At 41.9% G+C, this 26,682-nt stretch overlaps 1 non-coding gene across 1 annotated transcript; it reads right to left on the bottom strand.

Annotated features, from left to right (window-relative positions):
* Nucleotides 1-8,223: 8,223 nt before the first annotated feature.
* Nucleotides 8,224-8,327, bottom strand: LOC141573023 (U6 spliceosomal RNA). The gene has a single exon (XR_012498608.1). It is a non-coding gene; the product is annotated as a U6 spliceosomal RNA (small nuclear RNA).
* Nucleotides 8,328-26,682: the final 18,355 nt, after the last annotated feature.

Below are 26,682 nucleotides of genomic sequence, written 5' to 3'. Positions count from 1 at the left end.
ATCCAATGGATATTTGTCTCATTAGGGAGACCACCTCAGGGATGATGTAGATGCCTGATCACTGCACTGTACACCTGAAGCTGAACAATAATGAATGCCAACTATAATTTATATATATATATATATATATATATATATATATATATATATATATATTTACAAGAAGCGGAGTACAGCTTTAGGAATAGAGACAGTGGAAATGTAATGGCTCTGTGCGATGTCAGAAGGATAGTGGATGGTGGCAGGGGGGTTCACACAGCGTTAGGGATATAAATGATAAACGTCTACGTATTACTTTGTCTTGTGTACTTGAAACTAATAAAAAAAAAGTCTGTAAGAAGTAGATAAAAACAGTATTACTAAATGTTATCTCAGACATTTCAGAACAATTTAAATCATCATCTCGGAAGCCCACCAGCAGGCAGACCCTCCTATTGCTCCCTTCACTTCCTTGTCTTCCAGCATAGCTTCTTCTATCATTCAGACTCATGTGTGCACATGCTGAGGACTGTGGGGATAGTCAGCCCCTTAGTGGGCTGGACACTGGCTTACGACTGGCTATGGCTTCCACTGGAGACATGGCATCTGACTTGGAAATCCCCTGCACAGTCCTCGTGGGGTGATATCATGCACATTCTGTGTTGTGATGTGTTTCAAGTATGTGAGTGTGAACTTTCTTTGGGTACAGGAAGCAAAGGAAGGAAAGTGAATTTAAGAAAACAATGGCAATCTTTCAAAATGGGTCATATTTTAAACAAAAGTATGCCAACGTGTTTCATATTTCTACTTATTTGGAAAGAGTGCTGTTGAGTGGTTTTGACTGGCTCCTCAGGTGGGGCAGAGGCCCTCTCTGTGCCTCTGATGCAGAGCTTTGTGGTCAAGTTTGGTGAAAAGAACCCCTTGGAGTCCATAGGCTGACACACCCCAGAGAAGCCAGAGAAAACGCTTTGCCTTTAAAGGGCTCCTGTGATTACGTTAGTCCTGCTCAGATAATCTCATTAATCTTATGAACTATATTATTTAATCCTCACTGGAGGGTCTTATTTCACATGTGAGGAAACAAGCTCAGAAAATTGTTTTTTGCCTAAGCTCTCAGTACTAGCGAGGGGAGAAGAAACTTATATAGGTTCATTTAATGCCTACACCACCATAGAGTGAAGACACAGAAGAAAGAGAACTGGGCTGGAGAAAAGGACCAGTGAGTGCTGGCCTGGTGACAAAGCCTGAGACTGTCTCTGCTGTGGCACATTAACATGTTTGACCAACAGTTGATCCCAGTAAGGGGACTTGGGAAGATCAACAGAGTAATAGCAGCCATATGGTAAAAGTGTTAGGGTTTGTAGATGTAATAAATCAATAAAAGAAGGAAATAGTGATGTTGGGAGGAGAGAAATAGCTTTCCCAACATCCAAAACTCAACAAATTTGCTTTTGATTCAGACTTTCACTCTTTAGTCCAAATACTACATCATGTCAGAATGTTCCTGTCTTGAAATGGTAATTTAATAATCTTCAAAACCTTCAGGGAGATGAAGCATCATTTGTTCCCTTCGCCTTCTGCCCTTATAAAGCACAGTCTTTTGGAAAATTTTCTTTGGTTCCTTGGATTTCAGCACCTAGGGGATGGCATATTGGCGTGGTTCAGAAAGGACGCATGCTCTCCTTAGGCCTGCTCAGTCCTGGCTCCAAGCAGCCACCTCTTGGCCTCAAGTTCTTAATCTTGGTGGGGTAAGATAGACCCTTAACCTCTTTTACAAATCATGATGGGCATGTGAACAGGGAGGCAGGCCCCTGTAAGCTGGAAATAATGTTCTTGGCTGCCGCTTTCTTCTCTTTCTATTTTAGTCCTCAGGGACATGGCTTTTTACTTCTATGAGATTTAGGAGTCTTGAGGTTTTATTGTGAAAAGAATGATTCTGTGTGGTTTTAGAAGGCAAGTCACTTTGAGTAATTCAAACCCTCACTTATCCAAACACATAAGCTGAAGGACCTCTTAGCAAACTGGGCCCCATATGATAAAGATTTTGGAACAGAGTTTACCTATTTTCTGTGCACTGCTCGGATTTTTACCTAGCAAGTCCAATAGTCATCTTCCCCAGTCAGCCTTGCCCTGCTAGTTTATCTTCATAGGTGTACACTTAATGAGTGTGTGTGCAGGCACATGTGCACATGAACTTGTGTGTGCACATGGGTCACGTAGAGAGAGGAAAGGCTCTGGATGTTTACTAAGACTGTAGCAAATGAGGTTCAGGGATAATTAAGAAAAATTCCCCTTGGCAAAAACGTGCTTGTTTGGGTCTGCTTCTCATTTTGGACGATTGGAAAAGGCAATCACTCAAGTTTTATTGATGCCAAAGAGTTTTTCACAGTCATCAATATGGGCTACAAAAATGCAGTTGTTGACATCTTATTTCTGGGGGGTTTTCTTTCAGATAATTGTGAGACCTCAAGTATCATATATTCTGAAATAAGGTGACTCCACTCCATAAGTGATCATCTTCAATGCATCACATGCAGCTGATCTCACACACATATTGCAAAACGCCGTGGTGACATCTGTATCCATCAAGCCCATTCAGATTTCTCCCTTGGCTCCAAGGTGCTCCCTTTGGTCTTCATTTTACTCAAAGGTGCATGAAATAAATTTAAATTGTACACGAATGCTTGCTTTTCGTCATCTATTCACATTAGGTATATATGTATTTGGAATATGAATGGCTAGGTTGTTGTAAGTAGGCTTTAGTCTGTTCCCTCAAGCCCCATTTCTGGTGGGTCTTCTGGACTACTTTGGTTTCCCATTTGGAGTGCTTCAATGATGAGCTTCCATAGGTCCTCATCACTCAGGTACCCTCCAAGTTCCCAGCAAGTGCTCACCTGCCCAGCCGGGGCTGGAAGAAGACACCTGTCCTGCCCTTCCCACTTGCAGAGTGAAAGCAGCTGGCTCAGTGAAAGCAGTCTGCTCGGTGGTGGCAGACTTCTGTTCCTGGTGTGAGGGGCCAGGCTGTGTGCCAAGGACAGCCAAGGGGACTGTATAAGGCTGGCTTGGCTACTCCAGAGCTTCACCCTGTGAGCACAGGGCCGAGCAGGGTCTTGGCACCTGCCTCTTGAAGTGGGGAAAGCCAGGTTGATCTCATGAAGGGGGTGCTACTTCCCTATGGCCAGCTCCCCTTGGGATCAGATCAGGTGCACAGGAAGCTGAGTCATGAGAGGCCGCCATGGCTGCTCTTAGCACAGTGGAACATAGGGAAGCCCATTACAAGTTGTGAAAGTCCACACCATAAAAGTATAGGCATTTACGACCCCAGGAAGGAAATGGAGTGACCCATACAAAAATATTTGCCACTGAGTAACTCTACGGAAGTCACAGTTTTAGCTCTTTCTTGCTTAAAATTAAAGAGCTAAATGGAATAATGAGAGAAATTGAAGGGACTGGCCAGACTGTAGTGATGATCTCACTTGCTTTCTATTATTACTAAAACATCAGCCAATATCAGGAGCTGAAATCTCCCCTTGCCAAATCACCCTCCTTAGCCATTTTATTTATAAGTGGACACTCTTGTCCATCTCCACTGAAATCCGTGTGCATATCATGTGCATATCTACATCTCCATTTTATGGACAGAGAGCTGAAAGTTAAATAAGTTTCCCAAGGCTACAGAAGATTTTAACAAGACCTGAAACTTTTCCTTAAACCACCTTCTCCATTATTCACTTAAATATGTGCTTCTCCCTCCAGACGCGCGTGATGATGTCATGGTGGTGAAGGCAGAAGCCCAGAAGCATCCTTGTGGCCACCTGCAGACATCCAGCCAGCACAGGGACAGCCAGCGTGGCGGCAGGGCTGGGAGCCTGGGGAGTCCGGGTGACGCGGCACATCCCTGCTGAATGTCTAAATGCTGCCTTCACATGAGGGTCTGCCTGGCCCGTGGGGTACAGAAACACCTCCTGGTAACTGCTAATCAGAAAAAAAAAACATTTCAAGAGAAACAGTTTGTGAATGGCGAATCTGACACACACACTCCTACTCCATCCGCTTATGAGTCTGGGTTCCTGAAGTGCAGCATTACCCTGAAGGAGCCTTAGAATTCTCACTCATTCCCTGACTCTCTGTGTGACTGCTGTTCTGCTGTCACTCACAAAATGTTCCCTCTAGTTAGCTGTTCCTTACATGCCCATCCCATCGAAGTCATAGTGCATGCAAGAAAACCTGAAATTGAAATTTATATGTTGACTACTGAAGGTCAACAAATAATTTTTTTTTTTTTTTACATTATCTTGCCACAAGTGAGGGGACTGTGGTCTGAACCTGCCCCAAAGCAGCTGTCTTTAGGTTTTCTGTGCAATGGCCTGCTGCAACAGCCCTGCCCAGCAGGCTTGCTCCATATGGCACCAGATTGAGCCAGTTGAGTCCTGTTTCTTCTGGATTTTCAAAATGAGACACACTGAGGGATGCCGACATTGGAACAGTGCATGACAGATGACAGAGAAACAGGAGAAGGAAGAGGAGGTAGAGAAGGAGGGAGGGAGACAGAGACAGAGAGAGAGACAGAGAGACAGAGACAGAGACAGAGACAGAGACAGAGACAGAGACAGAGGCAGAGACAGAGAGAGAAGAATAAGGAAAAGGAGGAGGAAGGAGGGAGGGAGGCAGAGAGAATGAGCAGAAGCCGTCAGACAGCAGAGTCAGTAGGAGTAGAGGGGCATTGGATGGGCAGCAACAAAAGAAGATACAGAGTCCAGAAAAGCAAATTGCCATTTGAAGGGCGGGGGGCAGGGGCAGTGTACACCTGCCTCGGAGGGTGAATGATGCCTCATGACAGCCGGGCAACACTTCATTTTTGTTTGGTGGATGTTGACTTCTCCTCTCTACTTCCCTCTTAGGATGAGCTGACAAAGGCTTGCACAGGCTCAATAACCTGAGGCTGTCTCCAATCCTCACTCTCTGGGAGACCCTAACGGCCATAGCTAGATTTCTTTAAGTGAGCCGTCTGTTGGAAGTGAAATCATGAACTTGCATAGAGTTAGACAAAATTGACAGCACTTGATGACCTATCAGATGGAACAGGTGGCCCCTGGTGTACACCCTCTGCTTGTGCACAGCTCTGGGACCAGACGTGTGAGGCAGGGGAGAGACAGATCTGGACATGCACTTTACCTCAGTGTGATGACATGACTCTGAAGTCTTTTTTTAAAAAAATTTCCACTTCTTACTCCTATTTTCTTCCCTTTTCCTCCCCTCCTGCGTGGAGATGCATCCATTTAACATTTCATCAACTTCACTGGTGTTTTGACTTCAGGCCTCCTGGTCCATCTCTCTACGGGAATGTGTGTTATCACATTCCTGGCTCAGGGCAAGGCCTAGTCAGTGTAATTAGTTGGCAGCTCCTCGCAGTGGGAAACTTCTGCCAGCAGTGTTTTGAGTTCAGGGTGAGTGCCTGAGTCATTTCTGAGTTCTGATCTACAAGCGCGAGGGCAGGAGAGCACAGAAATGAATAACTGGCATCTTTTCTGAAGTCAATTTCTCTCTGAAGGTCAGTGTTGAGAAAGTGTACATGGGAGCAGTTTCATAAACGAATAACTATGTCGTAGTGTTGCTGTGTGCCAGGCTCTGTACTGAGCACTTACATTGCTTTCCACAACAATCACATGAAGATGTATTTTATTAATATTATCCTGTTTCCTGGATATGGAAACTGAGGCACAAAGAGGTTAAATAACTTGCACAAAGGCATGGGATGAATCACTGCTTCTGAGCTTGCACTCCCATGTCCAAGTTAGGCCACTCAGCCTCTCCATGCATCTCTGCGTCTTTCTTCATTCTTCTCTCAATGAACCCTAGGCTTGGCTATGTCTAGAGTTCTCTCCATACTTCAGTCAATTTGATTTGCATTTCTGGAAGCAAGTCAGCCATGAAACCAACATCTAGAACAGCCTTGGACTTTTTAGGCACAAAAAGCCTTCCTGTAGACCTAGCCAACAAGAGGAACCCACTCAGAGAAGAGCCTGGCCTGGGCGTGGAGCCTCCTGAGGTTGCCCCACCCCCTGCTCAGCCTGCTGTCCTTTTCCTTGGTTGCAGGGAATTCTGCTGACGGTGAGATGAGGGTGACAACGATGAGCTAAGGATCCTCCAGGATCCAAAACTGCCTTCAAAGGTGCACTTGATTCTGTTTTGGATACTTTTAGTTTTTAATGATTTTATTAAAAACTAATTGTTTGCAAATTATGAACTGAGGTAATGACTCCTCAGGAAGTCATTCTGGACAGACCTGAGTTTGCTGTCTGGCAGAGTGAGGAAACAACTGACCTTGATCCCTCTGCCTAGAACCTCACATTCGCCTAGAGAGGTGGTCACCTGTGGTGTGCCATACCCCTCCCATTGGCACAGGTTACCAGCTGACACAGCGCTGCTGCAGGTGACGAGCCCCTCTGATGTGCACAGGGGCATAGTGAACAGGACCTAGGTGGAGGCTGTGGAATCACATCCTGGTCTTAGTCAGGCCTTTCCTCTTGGGCAAGATTCAAGTTGAGCCCCACCTTAGCCTGCAGCTCTCCATCTTTAAAATGGGGATAATAGAAAGGCACTCTCCAGAACTGGGCCTCACACAATGACACAAAACAGTTACTCGGGTCATCCACGGAGGTCATTCCTGAGTGATAAACGTGACTTTTATTGGCACAGAGGTGTAATATGGGTCTGGTGTGCGAACTACTTCGTCATCCTCCTTCCGTTCTTTTCATTCCAGTACTTGTCTCCTTCAATTCCATGTGCCCCACGCAACTCGCTGGCACAACAGGTGCTCAAAGATATCACCTTGCTAAGTGTGGATTGAGGTCAAGTCTGTCCTAAACCCTCCCAAGCTGGAACCTGCCACCCTTGCCAACATAACAGGATGTCTGCTCTTCACAGGCTGCTATGGGCGCACATGGCGCTTTGCAGCCCCAAAATCGGTTCCAGCTCCTTCTCTAAGCTTTCTTGCACTTCAGTGAAAAGTGAGCTCTTGCTAGTTCATTTTCTTGCCTGAGTGCCTAGGATTGGTGCCTAGAACTGTTTCTGATCCAGCAGGCTTGAGCCCAGGCACTGAAATTTTGTTTTCAAAATACAGCAACCCTGTAGCTCAATCCTGCTTTTAAAAACAAAACAAAACAAAACAAAACAAAACAAAACAAAACAAAACCTTTTAATTATCATCTTTTCATAGTTTTCCCCTTTCAGGACATCTTTATTCTTCTAAATTCATCTAAACTCTACCAATTAAGTTTAAAGACCTTGTCCCAGGTTTGTACCCCCCTTCCTCACACATACTTACTGAGAACAAAGTACGTGATGGTTTAGATTTTCCAGGAAGCAGAGTTCCCAGGAGAGCTGGAAGCCTGTTCTCAGTCTTTCACTTCTTAATTCTTCCGGCTCCATTGCTCCATCTATGAACGAAATGATCCCAAGGGTCTTCTCCCCCTATCAGAGTTCAACTCACCCTAGGTGGGGAATATATCCAGCATTTTTGCTGTAGCATCTTTGCTGCAAGGATTTTTGTCCCATAACTAATTGGCCACAAGGCAATTCTACTGTAAAAAAGATAAAATAACTAGTTGACAGTTTGATTTTTTTGTTCGTTTGTTTGATTTCGTTTCTCCATTGATGTGGTGATGGTGGTCTTAAAATAGTTAACATTTCTTCCAGATGACAATGATTTACCCAAGAGCTGGTTTCTTGTTTTTGAACACACTATAAGGGAGGCAAAAGAGACACCGAGGGCCCACTTGAGGGCACAGAGTTGAACCCACATTTCCCATAGAACAAAGACAAATGCTTAGGAGCAATCTAAAAAACAAAACCAGTTATTTGTGCAGTATTACCATAAATCTACACACATTTTATTGATTCATTATCTATCGTTCGATCATCTATGTATTTATCTATCATTGATCTAGTTTTCTGTTCCAATGACAGTTGACATTCAATATTCTTTTATATTAGTTTCAGGTGCACAGCATAGTGGTTAGGCATGTATATAATTTATGCAGTGATCTCCCTGATCAGTACAGTGCCCACCTGGCACCATGACAATTATCACTGTGTCATTGATATATTTCCTATGCTTAACTTTACATCCCCACGACTATTTTGTAACTACCAATTTGTACTTCTTAAATCCTTCACCTTTTTCACCCTGCCCCCCAAGCCCCCTCCCATCTGGCAACCCTCAGTTTGTTCTCTGTATCTATGAAAAATATGGAATGCTTCACAAATTTACGTATCATTCTTGCACAGGGGCCATGCTAATCTCTGTATCCTTCCAATTTTAGTATATGTGCTGCCGAAGTGAACACTACACATCTTTTAAATGTATTTAAATAGAGGCTTTTACATTTTATGTCCTTTTAATGTGCTTTTACTTTTTCCGATTTTATTTTTTTATGGCAAAATTACCTTATAACCAAATAGTTATGTGGTGAAAATATTTGTGGCCAAAATGCTTGTGGCACATGCTGATTGGGAAAGTACCCAGAACCATGGGGAATGACAACAGAATGGAGGTGCTGGGCCCATCTTTCTTGCCTCAAGATACTAAATCTGGCATCCCCAATTCCCTATTACCTAGGTACCCCATTTCCAGTGAATTCTTCACCCACAGCCCCTGCCTCCCCTCCAGGGACCTGACCCACTTAATCTTTACCCAAGTCAACATCAGCCTGGCTAACCACTCAGGAGGAAGTCTTCTCTCTGCCTCTCTAGCCCCACCCATTCTCTAGAGCCAGGCTATATCCAAGGCTTCTCCACTGTGGCCTCCCTCACGTGAATGGTCACCAGGTGGGGTTGGTGACAGACACAGCAAATGAGCATATAGAACAAATAGTATTCCTGTGGGCATCCTCATGGGCTGGCTACCCTCCTCCTGCAGTACATATTCTCCATGAGGCCAGGAACGCAACTGTCATGCGCATTACTGTCTCCAGTGCCTGACTTGGTACTTGGCACAACACAGGAGCTTAGGCACCCTTCTGACCATTGGCCACAGAAGTGTTCTACTGTGTGCCAAGAAATGTGCACCCATTATCTCATAAACCCTTTTACTGATCCTATGAGAGAGGCACTGTTTCTATCCCCATTTTACAGATGAGGAAACTGATGGAGTGATTCTCAGACCTGGCTGACCATCAGAATCACTTGGCAACTTTTGGAAAATACAGATTTCTGGGCTTCTTTCTAGACCCTTGGATCAACATTTCTGGGATCAAAGTATCTGAATTGTCCAAGAGTTCACCTTCTGATGGTTGGTAGAGTTTGGGAAGGACTGAATTAAGTATTATTCAGGTCACAAAGCTAGGGGAGAGAGCTATGATTTACACCTGGGTAAAGCTGGCTCCAGGCCTCTGTCCTCCTGCCACAGAGTCTTTAGGGTGAAAGAACCTCATCCCGTCTTTGGAAAAGCGGAGCCTCTCTGAGGTTCCAGGTCACACAGTGAGTCAGTCTCAAAGCAGGACTCAGAAGCCAAATCACCGAATCTGGTCCGCTGCAGTACCCCCTCCCTGGGCCGCCTCACAGACCTTGCTATCTCATACATGTGGGCCATAATCGCTGTTCTTGGCACCAGGATACACATCAATGATTAGAATTATTTTAAAACAATGTAATAAGCTATCGACAAATGTAAGATTACAGAAATGAATGCTCTGTCAGAATTTTAGAGGCTGGTCATTTTCAAAGGGGGTGACAGGTCTGAATGTGGCATGAGTGAGCTTGTTCTTTGGTTTGGGCATGGCTTTGTCCACTTTCTCTTCTCAGGGGTGCAGGTGGAGAGAACTGGGAGAAGCCGAAACTGCCACCTCCTCTGAGAGCATCCTGGGTACCAGACGTTACTACATTTGCTGTGCCAGGGAGTCATATCAGCTCAGCTCTCTCTGAGCACAGATGCAGTGTCAGAGCCTCGGCTAGGAACCAGGGCATAGAGATGAGAACAGTCGCCTTGCTGCTCTGCAGAGCACACTGTGACAGTCCTCTGGCAGACAGACAGCAGAATGACTGGAGGCGCTTTGGATGGGCACGCTGTGTGGGGATGATGTTTGAGCTGCTGACTGAATGACCCGGAGGTGCCATCCATACAAAGATCTGGGAATGGAAACAACACATGTGCAAATATGTGAGTTTGGTGGTTCCTGTATTGGAAAGTGTCAGTGTGAATGGGAACCTAGGATACGTATTGTACAAAAACTTAAATAAAAATGGATCACAGACCTATTCATGAAATCTAAATTTATAAATCTTCCAGCAGAAAACAGGAAAAAATCTTTAAGAACTGGAATACAGCAAAAAATTTTAAAGGATACTATACCAATACATAAAGAAAAAAATGGATGAATTGGACTTCATCATAACTAAAACTTCTGCTTTTTTGGGTAGGGAGCAGTAAAGACAAAGTTTGTTTGCCTGTTTGTTTATTTACTTATTTATTTTTATTAAATTTGTTGGGGGGACATCAGTTAGCAAAATTATAAAATTATATAGGTTTCAAGTGTATAATTCTGTATTACATCATCTATAAATCCCATTGTGTGTTCACCACCCAGAGTCAGTTCTCCTTCCATCACTATATATTTGATCCCCCTTACCCTCATCTCCCACCTTACCCTCTGGTAACCACTAAACTATTGTCTGTGTCCATGAGTTTTTGTTTGTTTGTCTTGTTCATTTGTTGCTTTCAGTTTTATATCCCACATATGAGTGAAGTCATATGGTTCTTGATTTTTTTCTGTCTTATTTCACTTAGCATGATAATCTCAAGATCCATCAATGATGTCACAAATGTCACTATTTCAACTTTTCTTATGGTCAAGTAATAGTCCAATGCATATATGTACATCTTCTTTATCCAATCATTTATTGAAGGACACTTTTGTTGTTTCCATGTCTTGGCCACTGTGAATATTGCCATAATGAACATGGGGGTACTTATATCTTTATGGATAAATGTTTTCAGATTTTTGGGGTAGATACTCAGAAGAGGGATTGCTGGGTTATATGGTATTTCTATTCTTAATTTTTTTGAGGAACCTCCATACCATTTTCCACAGTATAGCTGTACCAGTTTACATTCCCACCAACAGTGTATGAGGGTTCCTTTTTCTCCACGACCTCTCCAACACTTGTTATTATTTGTCTTGTTGATAATAAAGCTGGTTCTTTGAAAAAATTAACAAAATTGACAAACCTCTGGCTAGACTCACTAAGGAAAAAAGAAGAAAAAACATGAATAAACAAAACCAGAAATGAAAGAGAACTTATAACAGATATCACAGAAATATAAAGGATCATCCAAGAATACTATGAAGGAACTATATGCCACCAAATTGAATAACCTAGAAGAAATAGACAAGTTCTTAGAAACATATAGCCTTTCTAGGCTGAATCATAAAGAACTGGAAAATCTAAACAGACCGATCACCAGTAACGAAATTGAATCAGTCATCCAAAACCTCCCTAAAAGCAAAAGTTAAGAACCAGGTGGCTTCACTAGTGAATTCTAACATTCAAAGATGATTCAATACCTGTTCTCCTCAAACCCCCCAAAACAAATTGAAGAAGAGGCAATACTTATTTTTATGTTTTCAATTACAGTTGACATTCAGTATTATTTTATATTAGTTTCAGGTATAGAGCATAGTGGTTAGACATGTATAAAATTTATGAAGTGATTCCCCGGATCAGTCTAGTACCCACCTGGCACTATAGATAGTTTTTACAATATGATTCACTATATTCCTTATGTTTTACTTTATGTCCCCGTGACTATTTAGTAACTACAAACTTGTACTTCTTAATCTATTCACCTTTTTCACTCAACCTGCCAAACCCCACTCCTATCTGGCAATCATCAGTTTGTTCTTTGTACATATGAGTCTGTTCCATTTATTTGTTTTTTCTTTAGGTTCCACACATAAGATCATATAGTATGTCTTTCTCAATCTGACTTATTTCACTTAGCATGATACCCTCTAGGTCCATACATATTGTCACAAGTGGTAAGATTTCTTTCGTTTTTATGGCTGAGTAATATTCTCTTGTGTATATATACCATTTCTTCTTTAACCAATCATGTATTGATGGACACTTAGGATGTATATATCTTTTCAAATTAGTGTACTGGATTTCTTCAGATACATATCCAGAAGAATTGCTGGGTCATAAGGTAGCTCAATTTTTAATTTTTTGAGGAACCCTCCAACTGTTTTCCATAGTGACTGCACCAATTTGCAATCCCACCAACAGTGCACAAGGGTTGCCTTTTCTCCACATCTTTGCCAACACTTATTTTTTAATTTACTAATGATAACAATTTTGACAAGTGTGAGATGATATCTCATTACGGTTTTAATTTGCATTTCACTGATGATTAGTTATGTTGAGCATCTTTTCATATGTCTATTGGCCATGTGTATGTCTAAAAAAAATCATTGTTAATGGAATGAAAAGACAAACCACAGTCTGGGAGAAAATATTTGCAAATCAGATATCTAAAAATGAATCTCTACCCAGAATATACAAAGATCTTTTAAAACTCAATAATAAGAAAAAAAAAGCAATAATTCAATGGAAAAAATATTTGAATATATATTTCACCACAGAAGGTATGAAGATAGCAGACAAGCACATGAGAAGATGCTCGACATCTTAGGGAAATCCAAATTAAAACCACAAAAAGATATGAGTACTCACATATTTGAATGAGTCAAATGCAGAAGACTGAACATACCAAGTGTTGGCAGGAATGTTTAAGAAATGGAATTCTTCTACACTTTGGAAAGTAGTTGGGCAGGTTTTAAAAAAGTTAAATATGTATCTCTAATGTAGTTAATCTATCCCACTCCTATATACTTACCCAAGAGAAATGAAAGTATGCTTCCATATAAATATTTATACTTAAATGTATAAAAACTTCATTTGTAACAACCCCAAATTAGAACTAACGTAAATGCCCATCAACAGGCTAATGGATAAGCAATCTGTGGTCCATCCACACAATGGGTTACTGCTCAGCAATAAAAATGGAACTACTGATACATGCAACATGTGTGAATCTCAAAGTATTTTTACTGAGTGAAATAAGCTGGACCGAAAAAAAAAAAAAAAAAAAGACTGTACATTGTTTAGCTCATTGATTTTCATTCTGCATCCCCTCTCACTCTATGTGCTATACTCCTCTGCGACAAATCCCCTATGGACAGTGATATAGTCAAAGTAAATTTTCAGTTCCTTAACACTATTACACTTTTTTTGGTGCCTCTGAGAAATCCTGCTGGAATATTAAACTTCACTATTTCCCAAATTCCCAAGCTCAAAAGAGGTCCCAAAAGAATTCTACTCAAGAAATCAAATATGAAATTGTCCAGGAAATACAGCAGGTATATTTCCCATATGGCTGGATCAATGAACTGGAACTCCTGGAGCTTCTGTCAGCACCCAGTTTCCCAAGATGGCTAAGTTGGCATATACTGTTGTCAACTTGAGCAGCAAACCCAAGCACCCAGCTTCCCCCACCCACTAACGTTGCCTTCAATTCTTCCTACTGCCTCTCATATTGTTAGTTCTAGTCTTGGTTGTAGGGAGATTGAGGCTTCCTTAAAGTCAAACTAAGCTCCTTCAAAGTTGGTCATGGAGGGAGAACCAGAGGGTGACAGTTCATGCCTCAGTGGCTGATGTTTACCTTTGCCTTTGAGTTTCTGTGTGAATGCCCCCACACCCCTATCCTCCTCGAGATGACTCCATGGCCCTGAGCAGCTCAGGCTTAAACAAAGACAGACACTCCTTTCCCATCGGCAAAGCTGAGGCAAGGCCATGCCATTCAGACAAGACTATGCTGGAGTCAGGCATCATTTAAGAAAGACAAATAATAAACGTAGCATGAAGTTGGGTGGTCTGGCTCTCCAGTTCTGGATGCTCAAGGGACCTTTGCATTTAAGTTTCGGTTTTCCTCTAGATGGTGGACTCTGTCTCTGTGCTCAAAAACCCACACTTGGTCATCGACCCTTCTAAGTCCAGAAAGCAGAATGAGTTCCTTGAGATGCAGAGCTTCCTTATCTGCCTGCCTTAGTAGAGAGAGGAAGTCCCTATTTCCTTTCTGATAAACTCCTTCTCCCAATTATTGACTTCAGGAATGCCTGCCCCTCCCACCCACTTTAGGGGAAATCTCATGTAACCACGTGGCCATATTAAAACTTAATACAATGGACACAATATTTATTGCCTTAACACTGGCCTCCACAGGTTCAGGGCCATATCACACTGGACAGAAGAGTAACAAGGAGTGGCCTGGTAAAAACAATATCCATAGAACCAAACAAGCAAGTCTCACACTTTATCAGCTAGAGAGGACAAAGGTGGTCACATTTACATTTGTGTCCCATAAACACTAGATTGCTATACAATGATACAGTCTCCCCTCTTGTCCCTCTTAGCAGGGAGAAGTCTAGTGTTGACCTGGGACTTCTCTCCACAGACATTCCCAGGGATTCTGGATGGGAGTGAACCCTTGACTTTGATGTCAGGCCAGGCTGTCCTCACAGCTTGCTGGGTGGGGTGGGCGTTGGGAATTTAGACCTGGCTATGAAGGGAGTTCCCCCAACCCCCCCCCCCCCATTTTCCTCTAGCAGTTGTTGTGATACAATTTACCACACAGCTCTACTGTGTCCAATAAAAATACTGCAAGGACACTGAGCTATCTCCCCAAGGACCCTTGGCTTCCCTGTGTTTCCAGTGGTGCAAGCTCACCAACTGCAATGCTGCCTGACCCTAGAGCACTGGGTCACTTTGGATCCATCATTAAAGGCTGTCTCAAAGGCATTGTGCCTGAATTCTGAAAGGGTGTTGTTACTTTTTTTTTTTTTTTAATCAAAAGACATGCTTTACCCCTCTGGGCCCAAATATACTGCCAATATATTGTATGTTATGACACTACACTAAGGTAACCATGGTCCTTGTTTAGAAGGTGATTTCCCTTACATGAGTTCCTAACCTTTAGCAACCTGAGGTGGGCTTCTCTGTCCACCAGCCCGTTTTCGTATCTCTGTGCCTCAGTGAAGGGGAAAATGGGCTCATTTTCCTGGGTATTTTTCTTCCAGGAACTCTGTCTGTTTCTTTTTAAATCCATGGAAGGACACAGATAGTAGGGAAAAATCATACTCTATTTCCTCTGGCAGGTCCATGTATCCAAGTGAGGCCAAACACTGCGTGCTGGCTGGAGAGCCTTGACCAGGCCAGAGCCTCTAGTTCCCCAATGACTAAGTAGAACAGGTCCTCTGAGTCACAGTTTAGGCTTGATTCTGCACAGCAAGCAATGGCTAGGAGGCAATTCTTTTAGCAGCCTATTTTAAAAGTAGAACTGTCTGGCAGCATAGCAGTCAGCCACATCCTCAAAGAAATAGGTTTAAAAAAAGTGTGGTTGCTATCTAATAAGCAAGGACAATCAATGCGGAGGAGAGGAGAGCTCGCCTGGTACATCCCCAGGGCAGGCGGTCCTCACACTGTTCCCAGTTTCCTTGTGATGTCCAACATGGTCTGATTATAGTTCCCTCCTTTTCTATGCATATCTAATTCATCCTATAATTATATTAGAGACAGAACCAAAGCGAGGTAACTGAGAGTATGTGCCTCTGTTCATAAGAAAATGCTGACCAAGATGGTGCTCTCAGAATGGCAGTGCATCCTGGAGGCACGTTTTGGGCCGAGGTGAAGTTTCACCTTCACAGCCTTCCGCCTGCTTAAGAGTTTCTCTCCAGGTGCCACCTCAGAATGACTTCACATAATTATCTTGATCCCAGTGCTCAGAAGCTCAAACAGTGAGGGTGCTCCCTTACGCTGGACAGATGTATCGGGGCTTCTTTTCTCTCAAGATAAAGGCACACAATTTTTTAAACTTCTACTCTCATCAGCTTGTCTGCATCTATTTTAATTTGTTCCAGGGTTTAATTTCAGTCATTTTAACTCTCCTCTGGGTCATTGGATATTCTAACTGTGAGTTGCTAATAAATAGTATAGGAAATGAGGAGAAATCAAAACAAAAATCTTGATAAAAACATCCGTAGTCATCAGAACTTTGAGCAAAAGTGAAATACAAATGAGATTTCTTTTTTCAGACTCTCAACTAGCCAGGGGGTATATATGAAGACTTCAAAATCTTTTTATAAATAAATTACACCCTTGTCCCCCATTTAAGTGACACTGAGAACATAATGGATTGAGGAATTTCCAGAGCAGTCATAGGTCCTCTCGGGGGACTTATGGACAGTGGGTTTTAAAAATGTGTCTTTGAAACATATTTTAGTGGTCATTTGAATTCCAGCTGGTGGACTGCACTTGAGGTCAAAATAAGCATTCTAGTTTAAAAACAACAAAAAGGAGACAGGACTGAGTTTTGACCTGAGCTAAAGAGGAGGTCATGTGCTGCAGCAGCTGCAAACACACACCAGAGCAGAAGTCAGAGCTACCACAGACTTTCTCAGAGAAAAACTCTGGGTTTGACCAAAGAGAAAACATATTTACATCTGCATGCATTTCTTCTCTTTACCACACCCCTCACCCACCTCATGTCTTACTGACTGGGCCCTGCAAGGATATAGAAGGTGAAACATCAAGGAGAACTGCTGCTGTGGAACGCAGCATGTTGAGGAAAAGCTACTTGTGAGAGTCCTTTCCTGTGCAGAGAGCTGGGGCCTGTTATGGCTGACCTGGGTCCCTCCAGAATTCACATTTTAAAGCCCTGCCCTGAGAATGTGACTGTATTTGGACACTGGGCCTTTAAAGAGGTGATTAAGGTTAAATGTTTGGGGCCTAATCCAAGAGAACTGGTGTCCTTATAGGAAGAGGAAGAGACAGCCGGGATATATATGCAGGCAAAGAGAAAAGGCCACGTGAGAACACAGGGGAAGATACCAACTACCTGCAAGCCTAGGAGAGAGGCCTAAGGTAAAGCCAAACCTACCAGCATCTTGATTTTGGATTTCCAGCCTCCAGAACTGTGAGAAATGAATGTGTGTTGTTTAAATCCCCAGCCTGTGGTACTTTGTTATGGCAGCCTGAACAGCCTGAACAGGAGGGGCCTTGGGATACAGTGCAACACAAGAAGGAAAACATGGGCCCAGGAAGGGCAGAGAGGGTCCCTAATCCAACCCTCTTCTTGGAAAGTCCTCTGTCTGTAGGGGGTGTCTGGGCAGAGCAAGGAACAAGCTTGTCTTTTCCGGGAACATAAAATAAAGAAAAGCCTCAGGTCTCAGGAACACTCACCTTGGGGGAGTTTTATATTTGGGAACAGACTGAGGTTAACTAACATTTAGCCTGTTGACCCTCAAGAGGGAAACCTTTCGTGCATGAAAGGCAGCGTACCATGGAAGAGAAGCCCGACCTTGAATCCCACTGCCAGACCTGCCACTCGCAACCCCACACCCTCTGGTCTCACACTCCTTAGGCACATATTCTAGATTACTTCTGGGCCATCAATTCTAGCTGAAATGTGATATGAATCACACAGCACTTTGTTAAAACACAGGTTCTGATTGAGTGGGTCTGGGTGGGGCATTTCCAACCAGCTCCCAGGAGCCCCTGATGGTGCTGGGGGTTCACGTCAAGACAGAAAAGGGGTCAAATACATGGTGATGGAAGGAGGACTGATTCTTGGTGGTGAGCACATAATGCAGTATATAGATGATGTATCACAGAATTGTACACTTGAAACCTATGTAGTTTTGTTGACCATTGTCACCCCAATAAATTAAAAACCCCAGCAAGACAGCATCTGCCCCTCATCTCACTCTGCTCCACAAGCACTTACAATTCCTGATGATCCAAGCTCTGGGCTGAGCATCAGGGACACACATGAACAGGACAGCAAGATTAGTCAAAGGTCCTCTCAGTGAGAAGAGTGTGTCCAGGGCCAGACCCGTTGGATCCGGACTAAAAGGAAAACTTACTAGCTCTGTGACCGTAAATGAGAGTCTTAACCACTTAGAGACTTAATTTTGTTTTCATAAGGTTTGTGTGAGGATTGATTAGATAACTTATATAAAAATCCCTAGAATTTCCCTAGACTGGGTACGTGAGAAACACTCAACAAATGTTGGCCCTTTCTTCTCTTACTTACAAACAGGAAACTCACAGTCTATGGGTGAAAATCCTAGAACCAAATTACCATGGGAAATGCACTAACTGGGGGTCGAGAGGGGTTTACAGGGAGGCAAGGAGCTGAGGGTCTGCTCTCCCAAGACCTGTGCTCTCATGGTGCTGTACACCCCCATTGCCCAGGACAGTGTCTAGCCTGTAGGAGGTGATCACAGCACTGTAAAGAGTGTCTAGCTTTAGTTAGGTTCTGTTCCAGCCGCTGAGCATAAATGGGGAACAAGACTCAATCCTGCCCTCATGGGTCCTGGAGTCTGTTGTAAGAATCCTTGAGAAATGTTCTGACAGGTAGAATAGTGGCCTGGGGGCACGTGGCAAGAGTATCCCCTGCTCTTCCTGCTTCCTGGGGAAAATGCAGGCTTTAGTCAGGCAACAGGCTGTGTGTGTGTGTGTGTGTAGAATATGCGGTAGGAAAATTGTGAAGAGCACTCTATGTTTCATAAAATAAAAATAAAACTAATTTGACACGTAACTAACCTTAGACCAAGAAAGGAAAATGTGAAATCTCTAGGAGTCCAGTGAGGAAGCCTGACAGTCACACACCTTTAGCGGGAAGCTGGGCTCTCACCCCTGTGCAGAGTGGGAGACGGGACACTGGGCTGTACCAGAGAGTGCAGCTGGAACTGAGCCCCCGCATAAAGTTAGAGCTTCAGAGCTGTCCTTGCCATATAATAGAAACTAACACGCTCAAGAATTCCGTAAAAGAAATGCTGTCTGGGGGCGGAGCGAGAGGAAAGACACCCACGAACAACTGAAACACCAGGTCTGTGCACACAAAGATGTATAATTAAAATTTATACTACCAGCCTGGTGTGAGAATTACAAGTGTAGAGATTAAAATAACTGTTCAGGACCATTAACGTCCTACATTTTCAGCAAAAGCAAATTTGAAGTTACTGCTATAGGGAAACTTTCACAATCCAGGGGTCATGGGACTCCCACAGAAAAAAACAGCATCACTGAAGATGAGCTGACAATCAGAATTATAAACCAAGCACCTAGGAAACAATGGACAGTCAAGAAATGAAATAGAATGAACACGATCAAAACTGGAAAGTGTAGAGTAATCTGAAAGGAAAGGCAGCATAGGTGTGTTTCAAAGTATTAAAGAGATAAGGAAATGAATGAAAACCATAATAAAAGGAGCAGTTAGTGTGGACAGTGATTTAAGAGAGACATGTAGGAGTTCTTTAGGTGAAAAATATAGTCATGGAAAAGAGGGACTCAATGGGCAGAATAAAGCACAGATTGAACATAGCTGAAGAATTAGTAAGTTAGAAGGTGGTCCTGAGAAAGTCCAATGGAATGCAGCAGGGGCAGGAAAAGATGTAGAAGGATCAGCCAAGCGATATGGACAGTAGCGTAAGCTGATTTCTTGAAATGTGAATCCCAGAAAGAGAGAATAAATGAAATGAAGAACCAGCAATTTTTAAAGAGATAATGACTGAGAATCTTTCAAATTTCAGGAAAAATATACCTTTCCATTTCTAGGAAGCACAGGAGTTCTGAAAAGAATATATAAAAAAATAGAACTATGCTAGATCCATTAAGACTGGAAAACAAGAAAGGACGAGAGAAAAAAATTTTCTAACAAAGGCAATACAATATATCATCGAAAGATTCTTCACCACAACAATTAATGTCAAAACAACAACAAAAAAATAATGACATCTTCATTAAAACAGAGAATAGGAAAGTTTCTCCAAGGAAATTTACCAAGAGGTAACTACTAAAAGATATGCTATAATTAGGTGGAAAATGAATCCAAGGTCAGAGCCAGTTGCCAGGAATAATACTTACTATAAAAATGGTGGCAAATACCTTGGGAAATCTAAAAGAATATTGATGAAAACAAAGAAGACAAGTTTTGGAAGGCTTAAAAATAAGGTGAAATTGGAGTATTACGCAGCCATAAAGAAGAAAGAAATCTTACCATTTGCAACAACATGGATGGACCTAGAGAACATTATGCTAAGTGAAATAAGTCAGACAGAGAAAGACGAATACCATATGATCTCACTTATATGCGGAATCTAAAGAAAACAATACGTGAATGAACTAATCAGAGACAGTTTTGGAAACATGGAGGAAAAAACTGAGGGTTGCTAGAGGGGCGGGGGGGGGGATAAGGGGAAGGTGAGAGGTTTAGAAAATAATCGGTAACCACAAGATGGCCACGGGGTTTTGAAAATTAATTTGGGGAACGTACAGAGGGATAGTGGATGGGAGGACGGGGGTTCACACAGTGTAAGGGATATAAATGATAAACGTCTAAGTTTTGCTTTGTCTTGTGCACCTGAAACTAATAAAAAAAAAAAGAATCCATAATCTCATCAAAATAAAAAAAATAAAAAAAGAAAGCCTCCCAGAAGTAATACAAATATTTTCCCCATATTTTCTTCAAATGACCTCATAGTTTTAATTTTTTACATTAAAAACATTAATTCAATAGAAATGTATTTATGAATGTGCAAAAAAAATACTAAAAAGCAGTAACATGGTAGAGTAGAAATCAGAAGTGATGTGTTCCAATATTTTTGCATTGTTCAGGAAGTAAGTCAAAATAGTGACTAATTTTATATTTATTAACTTAAGTATATAAAATAAAAATTTTAGGGTAACTACATAAATGGAAGTAGAATGCAAACTTTTAAACCATTAGAGGGAGAAACAAATTAAGAAAACCTAATTTTTGGTTTATATACCACATATCAGTGAAATCATAGTAGTATATAAACCCAAAACAACAAAAGAACAAGACAAACAAATGAGAAGCAAAAATTCATAGACCCAGACAATAGTTTAGTGGTTACCAGAGGGTAAGGGGAGTGGGGAGTGGTAGATGAGGGTAAAGGGGATCAAATATATGGTGATGGAAGGAGAACTGACTCTGGGTGGTGAACAATGTGATTTATAGCTGATGTAATTCAGAATTGTACACCTGAAATTTATGTAACTTTACTAACAATTGTCACCCCAATAAACTTTAATTTAAAAAAATCTTAATTTATTTGACAGAACATAGGAAAAAAAAAAGAACAAAAAACATGGTGAAGGGAAAACCCCAAATAAGATGGTTAAAGTAAGTGCAAATAAGAGTAATTGAAATATACTCTAAATCTGAGTTACAAACTGAGGTATTTTTATATTTGATTATAACAAACAACAAAATGAAACTCAACCTTAAACTTCCATCTAAAATAAAATGGCGAAGAAAAGATTAAAAGTAAAGAGATGGGAAAATATACCATGGAAATACTAACCAACAGAAGGTGGTTGTGGAAATATTAATATGAGATAAAAGGTAAAGCATTTGAAAATTAAACCACTTATTACTCAATAATAAAATACGAAAATTTCAGTGAGATATAATTATCTTTAGCCTAAATGCCACTCACAATACAGTCTTAAAATCTATACGTCAAAATCCATAGAGTTACAATCAGAAATAATAAATTTATGGTCACAATGGGAGAAACTGAGTTAAACAGCGGAGTAATAGTAAGGATGGATCAGATAAATGTATTAATGAGCTCACACTGATGGATATTACATACATTCTGCATCCAACATGTCACTTTCAAAACTATGAATATATTTTGTTTTTCTTTTTTTATGAAAATCTACTTTTAAAAGTGTTCACTTATAAGTGTCATTAATTACAGCAGGAGCGACGGTATAAAGTACAGCCTGTCCTCGGGTAAAGTCTCTCTACTTACTGGGGAAAGGAGGCAAACCACACACGAGAATAGTGTCACCTAGGAGGTAAGTCTATGAATTAAGACAGTAAGAATTATATAGTTGGAGTCAGAAACATCTGGGTTTGAATCCTAGTGTCACTGATTAGTAGCTCTGTGACTTTGGGCAAATACCTTGATGGGTCTAATAACAACACCTACAACCTAGTGCTGCTGTGACAATAAAATAAGTTACTGTATTTTAAGTGCCCAGCTCCATGTTTATCTGCTCCAGAGTGTTCAATAAATTAGCTGTTTTCGTATTCATTGTTATTCTAACGTCTTCCACTCCTGTATCAAATCATTGAATATATTATTTGATACTGAAAAAGTCTTTTCAGTTTATCAACTGTATTCTTTCAAGAACATGGACTCTGAGTTAAGTATTTGTGTCCTGAACATCTTTTTGTTTCAAAGTGTCTTCTTGATGTGTCTTATTACAAAATTAGGGTACTATTATTAATATTTACACAAGAGAAGTAAAGAACCTCAGAGAAAAAGGTAGATTCAGTTATTTTGGAGGGACTGTATTAGGAAAACAATGAGACAAAAACATTATTCAAAAATTTATAGTAAGGATTCTCCACACATTATTGGGCAGATGTTGAAATTTATAGAGGCAAATAATAACCATGAAGTGTTTTTAATTGTAACTGAGAGATTTGAGGCATTTCAGTCTTATCCACAAATGCAACACTGCAGCACAATTAGAACTAAGGGAAGAATTTTTCGGAAAAGTTTCTTTCTATCTTAACACCAAACTTCTCATGTACAACCCAGCTTTGCTGACATATGTGTTCAGGATGATAAAAATTCATTAGATATAAACTATGGGAATTCCTTCTGAAATGTATGTATTTTGTGTTTCAGGAGCCAGAATAACAGCAACCTGATGCTTTTGTTCTAATACTGGTGTGATCTCAGTCTAGAAGTTCTACTTTCAAAGCACATCCTGGTGGCATGGATTTTAATGGGGCCTCAATTTCATTAGAATAAAGCTGATAGGTTCTTGCCAGGACTGAACGCTGAGTGAGGGGCTTGGAACAGAAGAAAAGGGACCTGTCTGTGTCCCTGGGGAAGCCAGCGTATATTTTCTGTGCAAACAAGCTTTCATTCAGCGCAATCCTGTGCCAAGTGCCTTTTAAGTGCCAGGGATGGTGCGCAAGGTGGTGTGTCTGCCACCTTAGAGCTGCAGCCTGGAGGGGCAGAGGGCAAAGAGGGGGTGACACAAGGGGTGGAGGAGTATGAAGTGTGCAGCTGAGGAACAAATGATTGCTCTGGTGTGATTGATTAGGTGGGAGGGTGCCCTAAAATGGCAGGTAACGCTGCCGAGAGGATCCTGGAAGCTGTGAGGGACAGGTCCATGTAGTGGGCTCCGGGGTGGGGAGCTGCGACAGGCCCTTCAGAGGTGTGGCCTGGAAACTAGTGTCAGGTCATGGCAGATTCTGCCAGGTACAGCGTCCTGAGTCCTTGGATCCTTGGCTAGGCTGGGGGTTTAGAAGGGAGCCACTTCTTGGAAATTTCCTTTGTAAATTCTGGTGGTGGTGTTTGGGTTTGCAATTTTATACACATTAACTTCAAAATTTCAATGATGATATCCTGTGAATTGAGGTAACAGTTCTCAATTTTTTCTTTTTTTAGACTGTTAGAAGTGTCCAATCAGAAAGGTTCAGAGATCACTGGTCCCATCTTTTTGCAGCTACCTTAGTCATACATTCTAAGAGAATTCTGGCTGTTTATCCTGTTTCCTTACTTTAGAAATTGCAATAGAAAAACAAAGCCCAGGTTTTGAGATAAAATCCATCATTTGGCAGCCTAGCTTCCAAAAGAAAGTTACAAATAATTCTCCTTCCAGACTCAGACATTCTAGGTCCTGTCACAGCTTAAAACGTGCTTATTCTGTTTGGTCAGTCTAAGTGAAATTACTCAGGGCATTTTTGAGTTTCATGATCAGGAAAATAATAAACTTTTTAAACTTGAAAAATAAATGGAGGCCATCCTTCTTGGCAGCAGATGACTCCAAAAGATGTGACCTTTAGAGTTCACACAGCCCAAGTGGATTGTTTCCTTGGAAGAACAGAATCTGTGTGAGTTCAATCAAGTAATGTCAAGGAGAAAATGTTAAGTGATGGAGGAAGAAAAAGCATTTGTAAGACAAGTAAACTTTGGAGCCAATTATTCTCCTCAATTTCCTGTAACTCACTCTATGCCCAGGTTTCAATGTTGTTCTGAATGTTTTATGTTGTTTTAATAACCAAAGTAGTTTGGCTGACTAATACAATGATTTGATTTAGAAAAAGTGATTATTATGGTGGCTAGAAAAATAAGCTTCTATAGAAAAATGGGATAATTTGATAGCTGCCGGGTAAGGCGGATTTGTGTTGACTATTGTGCAAACAACCCAAATATCACTTTTCCCTTGGTGGAGTCACTTGGTAATCAACCTACCAGGTTCTGGAAATGGACCATTATGCAAATTCATAAAGTACAATGAGATATTTTCACCTTGGGATGTTTATAACTCTTTTCCTTGGAAATAAGATCCTTAAATGAAAATCTCAGTGGCAATGCTCCATGAAGACTGAGACCATAAATGCCTCGCTAGGCAAAAGAAAATAAAAAAGTTGAGCTACTTAGAGAAACAGTAACTCAGTTTCATGGCCGAGATATTGTGGATTCTCTGAAGGACTGTATTTTTCTGTTCTTTTACTAGTGTTGCTACAGACATGTCTGCTTTTCTTGCTTCTCCCTGGCTCAGCAGTGAATGCGAGGTTTCCGGGAGGAGCCAGGGCCACTCCCAGCCTGTGATAGCCTGGCCGGTCCCCATTGACTGGGAGAGACAGGCAAGCGTGTGATGCACGCTGTGGGCTACAGAGGGGGTGTTATTAGCCAAAATTTACAAGGATCTTGAAGCTTCCTAAACACTCACATTCTGCATACACTTACTGAGTTCCTGCTATCAGCTGGTCACTCTAACTTCATCAATTCATTTTAATTTTAAATGGTTCTCCCAGTGTTACAAAGTAGAATGCCACAAAGATTAATCCGCACACACACACACAAAAAGGCTTGCATGATAGTGATTGTGTTTACTGGTATCATGCATAAAAAAATCCACATTACCCAGAGACTCAGAGCAAGAGGTCAGATGTCAAAGGAGAGACTTCCAGGAGACACCAAGAAAGACAGAACGAAACAAAACGACAAAATAAAAGAAAGAAAGAAAGAGAGAGAGAGAGAGAGAGAGAGAGAGAGGGAGGGAGGGAGGGAGGGAGGGAGGGAGGGAGGGAGGGAAGAAAGGAAAGAAGGAAGGAAGGAAGACCTAAGAACAACAATTTGAAAACCAAATAAAATTAGCCCAAATCATACCACAGAACCCGTGCGACCAATTAAGTATTTTGCAACTAAAGGAAGAGCAAAGCAGGGCCCTTTGAGAAATCCCTGACTTTGTTTCAGAGGCTGAGCCGCAGCTGGAACTCAGGAAGACTGCATCCTCCAGAAAGGATGTGCCTGGGAGCAGTAGTGCTCAAGGGCCAGGTGAGAGGCCTCCTGGCCTCTGGGCCCCACCACCAAGGGACATCCAGGGCCCTGCAGGGAAGCCAGGACTAACCAAGACTCCATCAACCATCAGGAAAACAAGAGCAAAACTGGAAACCAGGCCCTAAAACAAAAGTATTAAGTTAGTAAGTCAAGAAAATTTGATATAAAATAGGGTGGGCTCTGTGCATACTCGTATGCAACAGTGTGGAATAGCTGAGCACTTAGAGTGGAGAGAAGCAAGGGCTGATGTCTTCCAAACTCCACCAGACCACACTAGCCTCTGGGAAATTCTGTTGTTTTTTTTTTACATTTGTTTGCTTTGCACATTCCTAATGACTGCATATTTTGACAATTCTCTGTTAACATTTTAATGTACCTTTCCCAGGTTCCTGTCACCAAAACCAAAAACTTAAATCACCCATAGGTTTCCTTGTCTAAAATCAAAAAGGAAGAGTGACTAACTGTGCTTTGCAAATCATTTTTTGGTCTGTGTCATCCCTGCACAATCACATGCTATAAAAGGGTCAATATGGAGTGCTGGATTGTTGGAATTATTATTAATCTGAAACTGAAGGGAGCTAAGTGAACCCCTTGCCCGTTCCAGGGCTATTTCAAGTACCTATATTGACTCTTCAGTCATGGACTGAAATCCTCCCAGGCTCTGAATTACTGAAAATTCTTCCCTACTTTCTGCATCCTCCCACTGATTAGCAAAGGGGTGGGGATGGGGGTGTGTGTCTGTAATTATTCTGCTGCTCGAACCTGGTTCTGGGTCTCCTGGGCTGAAATGAAATCTGTATCAAGATGCAGACCCTGCTGGATCTCTGCTCTGGTTTCCAGGTTTAACTTCGAATTCTTATAATCTCTGAACCACAAACCATTTGGTTAATACCCAAAATTCTCATTCTAGCTCCCATCTGTCCAGTTCAGTCCAGTAGCACCTTCTGCTTCTGGAAATCCCATCCAGCTGAGGGACTCTCCCAGTGTATGGGGGGAAACCAAAATTCCGCCAGTGCCCATATCTCTGCTCAGAAAATGATTGCTTTACTCTTGGGATAATTAGGCAGCTTTTGTGCTTCCTTTCCACACCTCACTCATCCTTCCCTAAGGGAACGGAAGTGACTTGTCTGCTGGGTCAATGGGCGCACTTAGTTTGGCTGCTCTTTCAGGCTGTTTTGTAGCCACCTGCCCACAGGATTCATGCTCATCCATGCCTCCTTCCCTCCGTCCCTTCCCGTTACTT

This window comes from Rhinolophus sinicus, chromosome 15 (genome assembly GCF_057876585.1).
Source record: "Rhinolophus sinicus isolate RSI-liver-muscle chromosome 15, RSI-T2T, whole genome shotgun sequence".
NCBI classification, from domain to species: Eukaryota; Metazoa; Chordata; class Mammalia; order Chiroptera; family Rhinolophidae; genus Rhinolophus; species Rhinolophus sinicus.
Note: the sequence above shows the minus strand (reverse complement) of the source record. Positions and strands in the feature narration are given on the sequence as shown.